The sequence below is a fragment of the Mus pahari genome, chromosome 3 (assembly GCF_900095145.1).
Source record: "Mus pahari chromosome 3, PAHARI_EIJ_v1.1, whole genome shotgun sequence".
In the NCBI taxonomy this organism is placed as follows: Eukaryota; Metazoa; Chordata; class Mammalia; order Rodentia; family Muridae; genus Mus; species Mus pahari.
This window is the reverse complement of record NC_034592.1, coordinates 110,836,976-110,846,424: the sequence shown is the minus strand read 5'-3', so window position 1 is coordinate 110,846,424 and position 9,449 is coordinate 110,836,976.

Here is a 9,449-nt window from a genome sequence, read left to right as displayed (position 1 = left end):
GTGTGGTGCATGGGATGCAGGGAGGGTGTGGTGCATGGGATGCAGGGAGGGTGTGGTACATGGGGGGTGCAAGGAGTGTGTGGTGCATGGGGGTGCAAGGAGGGTGTGGTGCATGGGATGCAGGGAAGGTGTGGTGCATGGGATGCAGGGAGTGTGTGGTGCATGGGATGCAAGGAGTGTGTGGTGCATGGGATTCAGGGAGGGTGTGGTGCATGGGGGTGCAAGGAGTGTGTGGTGCATGGGGGTGCAAGGAGGGTGTGGTGCATGAGGATGTAGGGAGAGTGTGGTGCATGGGATACAGGGAGGGTGTGGTGCATGGGATACAGGGAGGGTGTGGTGCATGAGGATATAGAGAGGGTGTGGTGCATGAGGGTGTAGGGAGGGTATGGTGCATGAGGGTGTAGGGAGAGTGTGGTGCATGGGATTCAGGGAGGGTGTGGTGCATGGGATTCAGGAAGGGTGTGGTGCATGGGATGCAGGGAAGGTGTGGTGCATGGGATGCAGGGAGGGTGTGGTGCATGGGGGTGCAAGGAGGGTGTGGTGCATGGGATGCAGGGAAGGTATGGTGCATGGGATTCAGGGAGGGTGTGGTGCATGGGGGTGCAAGGAGTGTGTGGTGCATGGGATGCAGGGAGTGTGTGGTGCATGGGGGTGCAAGGAGGGTGTGGTGCATGGGATGCAGGGAAGGTGTGGTGCATGGGATGCAGGGAGGATGCAGTGCATGGGGTGCAGGGAGAATATGGAAGGCATGGGAAGAGAAACAACAAAACAAATTATGTTTGAAAATGCAGTTATGAACCTTAACTCTTTATAACCCAATAAACAAGTTTTTAACTAAAAAATAAAACCAAATGTTTGTCCTCAGTGTTTTAGATTTCAACAGTTCTAATCCAGAGATGCATCCTGTAGAATTTCTGTTCATATGGAGTTGGGTTTCCTGTGTAGAAGAAAACAGAAGGTAGACATGATTTCTTCGAGTGACACATCTGGATACCCCTCCAGAAATGCCTTCTGAGGGTGGGCCTAGCATCTGCCTTAACAGATACAGAATGGAAGCAGGGCTAGGATTATAGTGTCACAGTTTTGAGACCCTGACAGTGGGCATAACTCCTCCTCCCTCTTCTTCTTCATAGTTCTGGGGACTGAACCCAGGACCTTGTGAAGGCTGGCAAATACCCTACCTCTAAGCTCCTTTTTGAGACATAGTCTTGCTAAGTTGCCCATGAAGGCCTTGAATCCTGATCCTTCTACCTCAAGTGCTGAGTATCTGGTATTATAGGCATGAGCCATTAGCTGCCTTGGCAGATCCAGTTTGCTGGCATTTTGAGCCTGGTGTGCCTGGCAGCTGCTTTCATTTGGAGCTTAAAGTAACAAAGTGTTCTGCCTCTTGTCTGTGCAATGGCTTGGTTGTGTCCTCCATCAAAAGATACTTTAAGTTCGATAAGGCAATCAAGGCTGTGGGTGGGATGGTGTGACTGTGACCGCTGACTTGCAGGGTGCCACTGGGGACTACTCTTAACTCCTAACTGGCACAGACCACTGTGATGGTCCTGGGGAAAGACTCCAGCTTCCACTACAGCCTGTTTGTCAGCTCCTGGTTTGGTCAATGATTTCTGAGTCACCAGTGTGGGAATATGCAAAGTGAGCAGAACTGATCAATTATGCTCATTAGACAGTTTGGGGAGGGTGGACAGCTCAGGGCCACTCACAAGGCACTTTCTGAGCCTGGCATTCTGGGATGCTTCTAAGTTAGCGCTTCTGTGGCTATGGGGGCAGAACCCTGGCTCATTCCAGGAACCCCGCTAGAAGAAGATACTGTTATCCTGGATGGTAGAGAAATGGTTCCTGGTCTTCTTGTCATTGTGATTATGCATGAGAGCTGGCAGTCTACTGTGGTCTTTCTTTCTGTTTCCCATCATGGTGTGACTGTCCCTGCAGAGACCAGAACAAGAGCTTCCACTAGTCAAAGGAGAAAGAACAGAAATGGCTTCAGGCCTGGAGGAACCTCCTAGATTGAGTAGGGAAGCTGGTGTGTGGGTGACAGCCAGGATGTGCTGTAACAAGGGCTTTGTCCATGCATGAGGTCAAAGTGCACAAACACATGATGACATATGACTCTGTGCTGGCTGGTTTTGTGTGCCAACTTGACACAGGCTGGAATTATCACAGAGAAAGGAGCCTCCCTTGAGGAAATGCCTCCTTGAGATCTAGCTGTAAGGCATTTTCTCAATTAGTGATGGGGTGGGGGATGGCCTAGACCATTGTGGGTGGTGCCATCCTTGGGTTGGTTGTCCTAGGTCCTATAAGAAAGCAAGCTGAGCAAGCCAGGGGAAGCAAGCCAGTAAGTAACATCCCTCCATGGCCTCTGCATCAGCTTCTGCCTCCTGATTTGCTTGAGTTCCAGTCCTGACATCCTTTGGTGATGAACAGCAGTGTGGAAGTATAAGCTGAATAAACCCTTTCCTCCCCAACTTGCATCTTGGTCATGATGTTTTGTGCAGGAATAGAAACCCTGACTAAGAGTCCCAGGGTACATGAACGCTGTTAATGCTAAGGTCATTTCCCACATTTTTAAAAATATGTGTATATATGTATACACATGGCATGTAGGTATGGTATTTATGTGTGCATGCATGTGTACGAGTGTGTGCCCATGCATGCAGTGACAGAGGCCTAAGAAGTCACCCTCCTCCCAGTGTCGTTTTCTGTTCTCCACCTCACTCTTTGAGACAGTGTCTCCCTATAGCTCTGGAGCTTACTGTCTCAGCAGGACTGGCCTGTAAGGACACCCTTAGGATGCACCTGCCTCTGCACCCTGCTCCAAAGCACTAGGGTCACACCGTACACTGCCACTTTTACATGGATGCTGGAGATACACACTTCATTACAAGCGCTTTACCCTCTGACCCATGTCCCCACATCTTGGGGTTTACTGTGCCAGGCACAAAGGGTACTCAGCACATTTTATCTTGTTAACCCACAAAAGGCCTATGGGAGACAGATTACTATCATTATTATAGACAAAAGAAACTGAAACAGAGACATTAAGTAATTTGTATAAGCAGTGAATTAATGACCGCCAGAGCCTTGAGTTCATTCTGTCACCTGAGGGAGCTTGAGTGACTCCTAATAAATGAGTATCTGTTTTGGACTCCGTGTGAAAGACGACGAGAGCAGTGGCCATGAGAAAACAGTGGGACACCCTGATCAGTGCCTAAATGGTCAATTCTTACTTGTGAGGAGAAGGCCTAAGGCAAGAGGGTTCTAGTCATGCATGGCCTAAAGGAGTCCAAAAAACCAAAGAGCAAGGTGCGCTTGCCAGCTGGAGCCTCTGGGACCAAGGAGTGCCTGCCACCATCCCCACCCCAACCCCATCTCAGGTTTACAGCCATCTCTGTCAACCATGCCTCCTGTGCCATAGAGGTAGGGGGGCTCTGAGAGAATGGGAAAAAGAAAGGCCTGCTGCTCACATCCATCCAGTCCTGCAGCAGGCAAGAATTCTCAGGCAGAGAGAGAGAGACAGAGACAGAGACAGAGACAGACAGAGAGACAGACAGAGACAGAGGAGACAGGGAGATAGAGGAGGGCCAAACAGCCCCTTTTATAGCAAGTCAGGCCTGCCTGGCTATTGTCAGGTAAGTGTTGGGCGGAGCCTAGAAGGAATGCTAACATTCCTCCAGTTTGGTTTAATTAAAAGAGGAAAGTAGAAAGAGGTGATGGTGAAGCAGAAATAGGGCCTTCATGATCTTTAACTACTTCCTGCTGACTTTGGGGTGTCTGGGGAACCTAAGAAGATGGGGATGGGATGTTGGTCCAGCCTTAGGAGAGTCGGCTGTTTCCTTGCTGTCAGGGTCTGTGGAACCATCCGTGGGTAGGAAGGAACAGGTCCAGTAGAAGCCCCTGTGTCTGTGAGAGCAGACTGGAACATCTGTGGGTTGCTTCTCCGGAGTTGTCCTGGATGTAGATTTTGAGTAAACGCCTGGACTTGATAACATGCTGAAACACGCACATATATTAGGGGCATAAAATAAAGTTAAGTAAGTATGGAAGAAATTCTTTTCTTACATTTAGGGAGTGGGAGATGGAACTGAGAGAAACTGGGTAGAAGAGTTGTGGGTAAACATGATCAAAATATGTTGTATAAAATTCTCAAAAAATAATTTTCAAAAAATTTGAAGATTTACTTCACTTGAAAAAAAAGCTTCCCTATACCCTACTGCACTGTCTCATGAATGATGAATACCCACTGTGTCTCTTCCGATTACAGCATCGAGTTCCCATTGGACATGGGCTTCCTGTATCTGGTGACTATTCTATACTGATTAAATTGGACTCAGGTTCCATATAAGGAGCAACTGATTGGTTAGGAATGGTGGGCAGGAGAAAGGGGAGCCAATATGTCCCAGGGAACCTGGTAAGGCCAGGATCCTGGACTTTCTTCTTCTTCTTGAGTTTGGGAGAGGAAGTGATTTGGGCAGGTGGTGGGTTCTGGAATGTTGATACAGAGGTAGGGGTGGATCTGAGTCACACTTGTAATACCATGACCAGGTCTTCCCTCAGGCAAACTCCCCAGACAGGTTGGGTTGGTCAGTTGAAGGGCTACTGTGGCCCTCTTGGGCTGGGTCTGTTTTTTACACACCCATGGGGAGCAGCACCCCTCTCTGGGAGCCTTCTCCACCATCCAGGTAGGGCAGTGGTGAGATCCCTCCCTTTCTTTCAAGGATCAGCTACTCTGAAACATAGGCCAACATCCCAGGACAGGGGGGAAAAAGATTTCTTTCTCTTCCTCAGGCCCTACAAAGGAGGAAGGCATGCAACACTTTGTGTCAGGGTAGCAGGTTCAGGAACCCAGCAGTGCCCAGCTGTGACGCCTGAGCATCATTTGGCTTCCCCAAAGCCCATCTGCATGTAGATGTTTTCATTCCTACTTTCCTTCCCTTGTGCCTTTCTGACTGGGTTCCTTGGTTTGCTGAAACCCTGGAGCAGGTCTCCAGCTGAGCATACACATCCCATGCATCTCTGCAGTAATTTGTTGGCTTAGCTTGTCTGAGACTTCACCGTGATTTCTGATCTCATGATGTTTCTGATCTCTAGGGCCAAATTCAGGGATCTCTAAGTGGATACCATCTCTTTTCTCTACCCCTTCCTTATTTACTTTTTATTTTTCCTTCCTTCCTTCCTTCCTTCCTTCCTTCCTTCCTTCCTTCCTTCCTTCCTTCCTTCCTTCTTTCCTCTCTCATTTCTTCTTTCTTTTAAGAAAGTCTCCGATAGCCTAGGCTGGCCCCAAACTCAGTATGCCTGAGAATAACGTAGGATGACCTTGAACTCCTGATCCTCCAGTCTCTGTCTCCTAAGTGCCCGGATTAAAGGTGTGTGCTATACCTATTTTATTGGGCTATATCCCCAGCATGTGCCTGCCAATCTCCCATTGCCTTTAATTCTATTCCAAGTACATCAGCACTGGCCAGCCATTCCCTGGACTGAAGAAGCACTGACACTTGACACCACTCTGCTCCCTCAGAGGAACCCACACTGGCCTTGGAAAGGGCTTCTAGATCAACCACACACACATACTCTGATGAGAGGCATGAGGGATGGCTTCATCATCAGTTTTAGTTAAGGTTTTTCTTGGTGTGAAGAGACACCATGACCACAGCAACTCTTACAGCTTAACTGGGGGAAAACATTTAATTGGGGCTGAATTACAGTTCAGAGGTTTAGTCCATTATCGTCAATGGCAGGAAGCATGGTGGCACACAGGCAGACGCAGTGCTGGAGAAGAAACTGAGCGTTTTATATCTGGATCAGACAGGCAGCAGGAGGAGAATGTCACACTGGGTCTGGCATGAGCGTCTGAGACCTCAAAGCCCACCCACAGTGAGACACTTCTTCCAACAAGGCCACACCTCTCAAAAGTGACAGTCCCTATGAGCCTATGTGGACCACGTCCATACAACCACCATATCTTTATTACCACTGTAGTCCCCACAGCCACTGCAGTCCCCACTGTCACCTGCCTATCCAGCCTGGCTACCGGGGCTCCCATAGCTTGAATATGGAGCTTGAGGAATTTACTTGAGGCTGATTGAATGGACACGTCATTTCGTGGGTGTAGAAGGTTGGAGAACTGGGACTGGTGAGATGGCTCAGCGGTTAAGAGCACTGACTGCTCTTCTAGAGGTCCTGAGTTCAATTCCCAGCAACCACATGGTGACTCACAACCATCTGTAATGAGATCCTATGCCCTCTTCTGGTATGTCTGAAGACAGCAACAGTGTACTTATATAATAGATAGATAGATAGATAGATAGATAGATAGATAGATAGATAGATAGATAGATAGATAGATATTTAAAAAAAAAAAAAAAAAAAGGTTGGAGAACTACTCTCACCTCTATGCGAGTCCTAGGAATCCATCTGTAGAAATGAAAATAGTTGCTCCAAATGGGAAGAATCAGGAAGTGTTAGTCAAACGTCCCCTCCCCCATTTCTCTAAGTATAGATCTATTTTTTTTTTCTTTCAAAAGAAAACAGGAATGCTAAAAAATATCCACAGTTGGAGAGCATCCACTGCTGTAGTCAGCGGCATGATGTACAGAGGTTTCTTCTTCCTGTCAGCCCTTCACGAAGGAATTAGCGTGTGTGTGTGTGTGTGTGTGTGTGTGTGTGTGTGTGTGTGTGTCCTCAGCCAACCTCTGGGCAGGGTAGCCAACGGACGCAGCCTCAGGTAGAAGTGTGAGTTTCAGAAAAATCCAAAGCCTAGGTCATTCTCAGAGCATCTGCTAAATTTGAGCATTTACCCAGCAAGTGTCTCACCCCGCTGTGCTACCAAGGTGACCTGAGGGCTATTGCAAATGTTCCCTCAGTGAAAGGGACCCAACACTGCTGTTTCCTGAGGTGTTGACAAACTTTGGCTGCCCACAAGTGTTTTGCCTGAGGTCCTTGCCTAGGGCATAGGGAATGGGCTCCGTCTGAGCAGGGAGGAAGTGAAGTTTCTTTTTGAATGGTTGAACAGGTGGAGACAACGTGTGCTTGTGTCCTGCCTCTTCCCCCAACCCTAGAGCCTCTCATTGATAATGAGGAGTGAAGGCTTTCTGCCTCCAGGCTCGCCAGCCACCACTCCCTTGTCCTCTCTCCTTCCTCAGAGCTCATCTGATTGAGTCCTCACTGGCTTCCTACCCTCCCTGCCCGTGTCAGGTTTCCAGGACTTGTGTTCCATGGTGCCCCAGATTCATGTGGCTGGGTATATTCTGCCTGTCCCCTCCGATCTCACTGTCTCCTTTTGTGAGCCCTGTAGTGTAAGGTGGTCACACTGTTCCATCCCCAAGAAATGACCAGAGGCCTGTGGCATTTGACTCCCATGCGGAGAAAGAAGTCTTTTCCCTACTTGGCGAGCTGCTGCCTGCCAACTGAAGGGCACTTCCTCCCAAGAGATGCCCAAACCTAGGCCTGGATAGGCTTAGCTAATGGATACTTGTGGGACTCTCTGCACTCCGTGCACCTCAGTACTCGGCATGTCTGACTTGATAGCTATCTCCTGCATCACATGGCAAGCTTTAAAAGATAGAGGTCTGTCTACCTTGCTCCATGGACTCCCCATTGGGCAGCACCGACAGATGGAGCTGAGGAGGTTTTGAGAGTAGGGTCTGTATGAAGTGTGTTGCCACACCTGCAGGACAGGCCCAGAGACTCCACAACAGATATTCAGAAACAGAGCCCTCACGGGCGCAGAGAGCCCTCAACTCAGCCTTGTTGCAGAAGGACTGGTGTGGCGTGTCACCTGTGCCATGTACTGTGATCCGAATGCTCGTCCTGTCCCTTATTTTCGTGTTGAAGCTTGACCACCCCCCTCCCAGGTGACAGTAACAGGAGGTGAAAAGTCTGAGCCAACTCAGACACCACCCTTGACGGTTTGCTCTACGGCGACCAGGAAGTGCTTTGTGCAGACCCACCCTGAAGAAGGTGGTAGCCAGGTATCTGTCAACGTTCTTGTCAAATACCTTTTGGATGCTACTCCCCCGGGGAACAGGGACTTTACTTAAACACCCTCCACCCTCCATGCAGATTCTGACTCACCCAGACAATGCCAAACCCTGCCTTAGGGAGCCTGGTGACGGCTTCCTCGGTGGTGGAGGACCATGTCTGTCTCTCTGGTACTAGAAAACACGGGCATAGAAGAGCTAGGCAAAGAAAAGAAAAGGGTGGAACCCTTTGCCCTTGGAGGCAGCTAAGCACCCCCATAACCCCCAGCATAACCTCCACTCTGCAGGAGCCCCAGAAGCAGTAAGGGCAGAACCTTCTGGCTCCAAGATGCCTATTTACCCACCATGTAGCCGGGGCCCATTATCACACATGTGAGTCTGGGTGGTAGAGTAATGGCAGACAAGACAGCTCTGGATATTAAGAAATATCATCCAAGCCAAGTGTCTGCTGCCACGCTGGATGATCATGCCTGCCAGCTCTCCTCATCTCTAAGGCCAAGGACGCTGGGACAGCCATGAAGCCATCCACCCAGCAGGGCCTTCAACCTTTACACCATGCAGTGAAACCGGTAGCCGTGGACAACTGATGATAAATAAAGTCCCTTGTTAAGGGCCCACCCAAGGTAGCTCTCTAATTTCAGACCTGCAAAATGCTTCTCTATCCATGTGAACACGATGGCCTCCCAACTTCCTTGCGCTCCTAAGATGGAAATTGAAAGGTCCCAAGCCCCACTAGTGGGCGGGGTGCCTCGGGGAACAAGTGCCCAGGACCATGTCTGAGATGACCACTAAGACTGAATTTGGGAGACTGGGGTGGGGGTGATCTTTTGGGAACGTTGATCACAAGTTCCTAAAGGTTTACAGGACAGCATCAGTCCGGTTGAACGCTGAACACTACTCTGTGGACTCAGGAGGGCCTTTCCCTTCTGAGCCATCAGTAAACTGGAAGTTACCTTACTTGAAACCCCAAAACCAAATTGTACCTGCTGTTGGTTGTTGGCAGTTCCTGTTCCACAAATACTTTCCTGAGCATGCCCCTCTCCCCAAACCTGTTCTCTCCTGCCCTTTGCATGAGAGAGAGAGAGAGAGAGAGAGAGAGAGAGAGAGAGAGAGAGAGAGAGAGAAATGACCTCTTCCTGACTCATGCTGCACAACTATTATAACCTCTCATATCCTACCTTGGAAAAAGACACCATAGGCTACCATATAGTTTAACAAAAGGCCCAGACCCACCTTAGACCCTGGGCACTCCTGTGCTTCTAGGAAGACTTAAGGGCACTGCAGTGGATTATTGACTAGAGCTCATCGTCCATATCTTTCTGGAACCCTAACTGTGGCCCTGGATTTTTATAAATATGAGCCTTCTGGATCATTAGCAAGCGGCCCAGTACAGCCTGGTGATGCTCAGCTGACTGAAACCAGACCCATCTACACAGCCAGGGAGCTCTATATTCAGATGGAGTCATT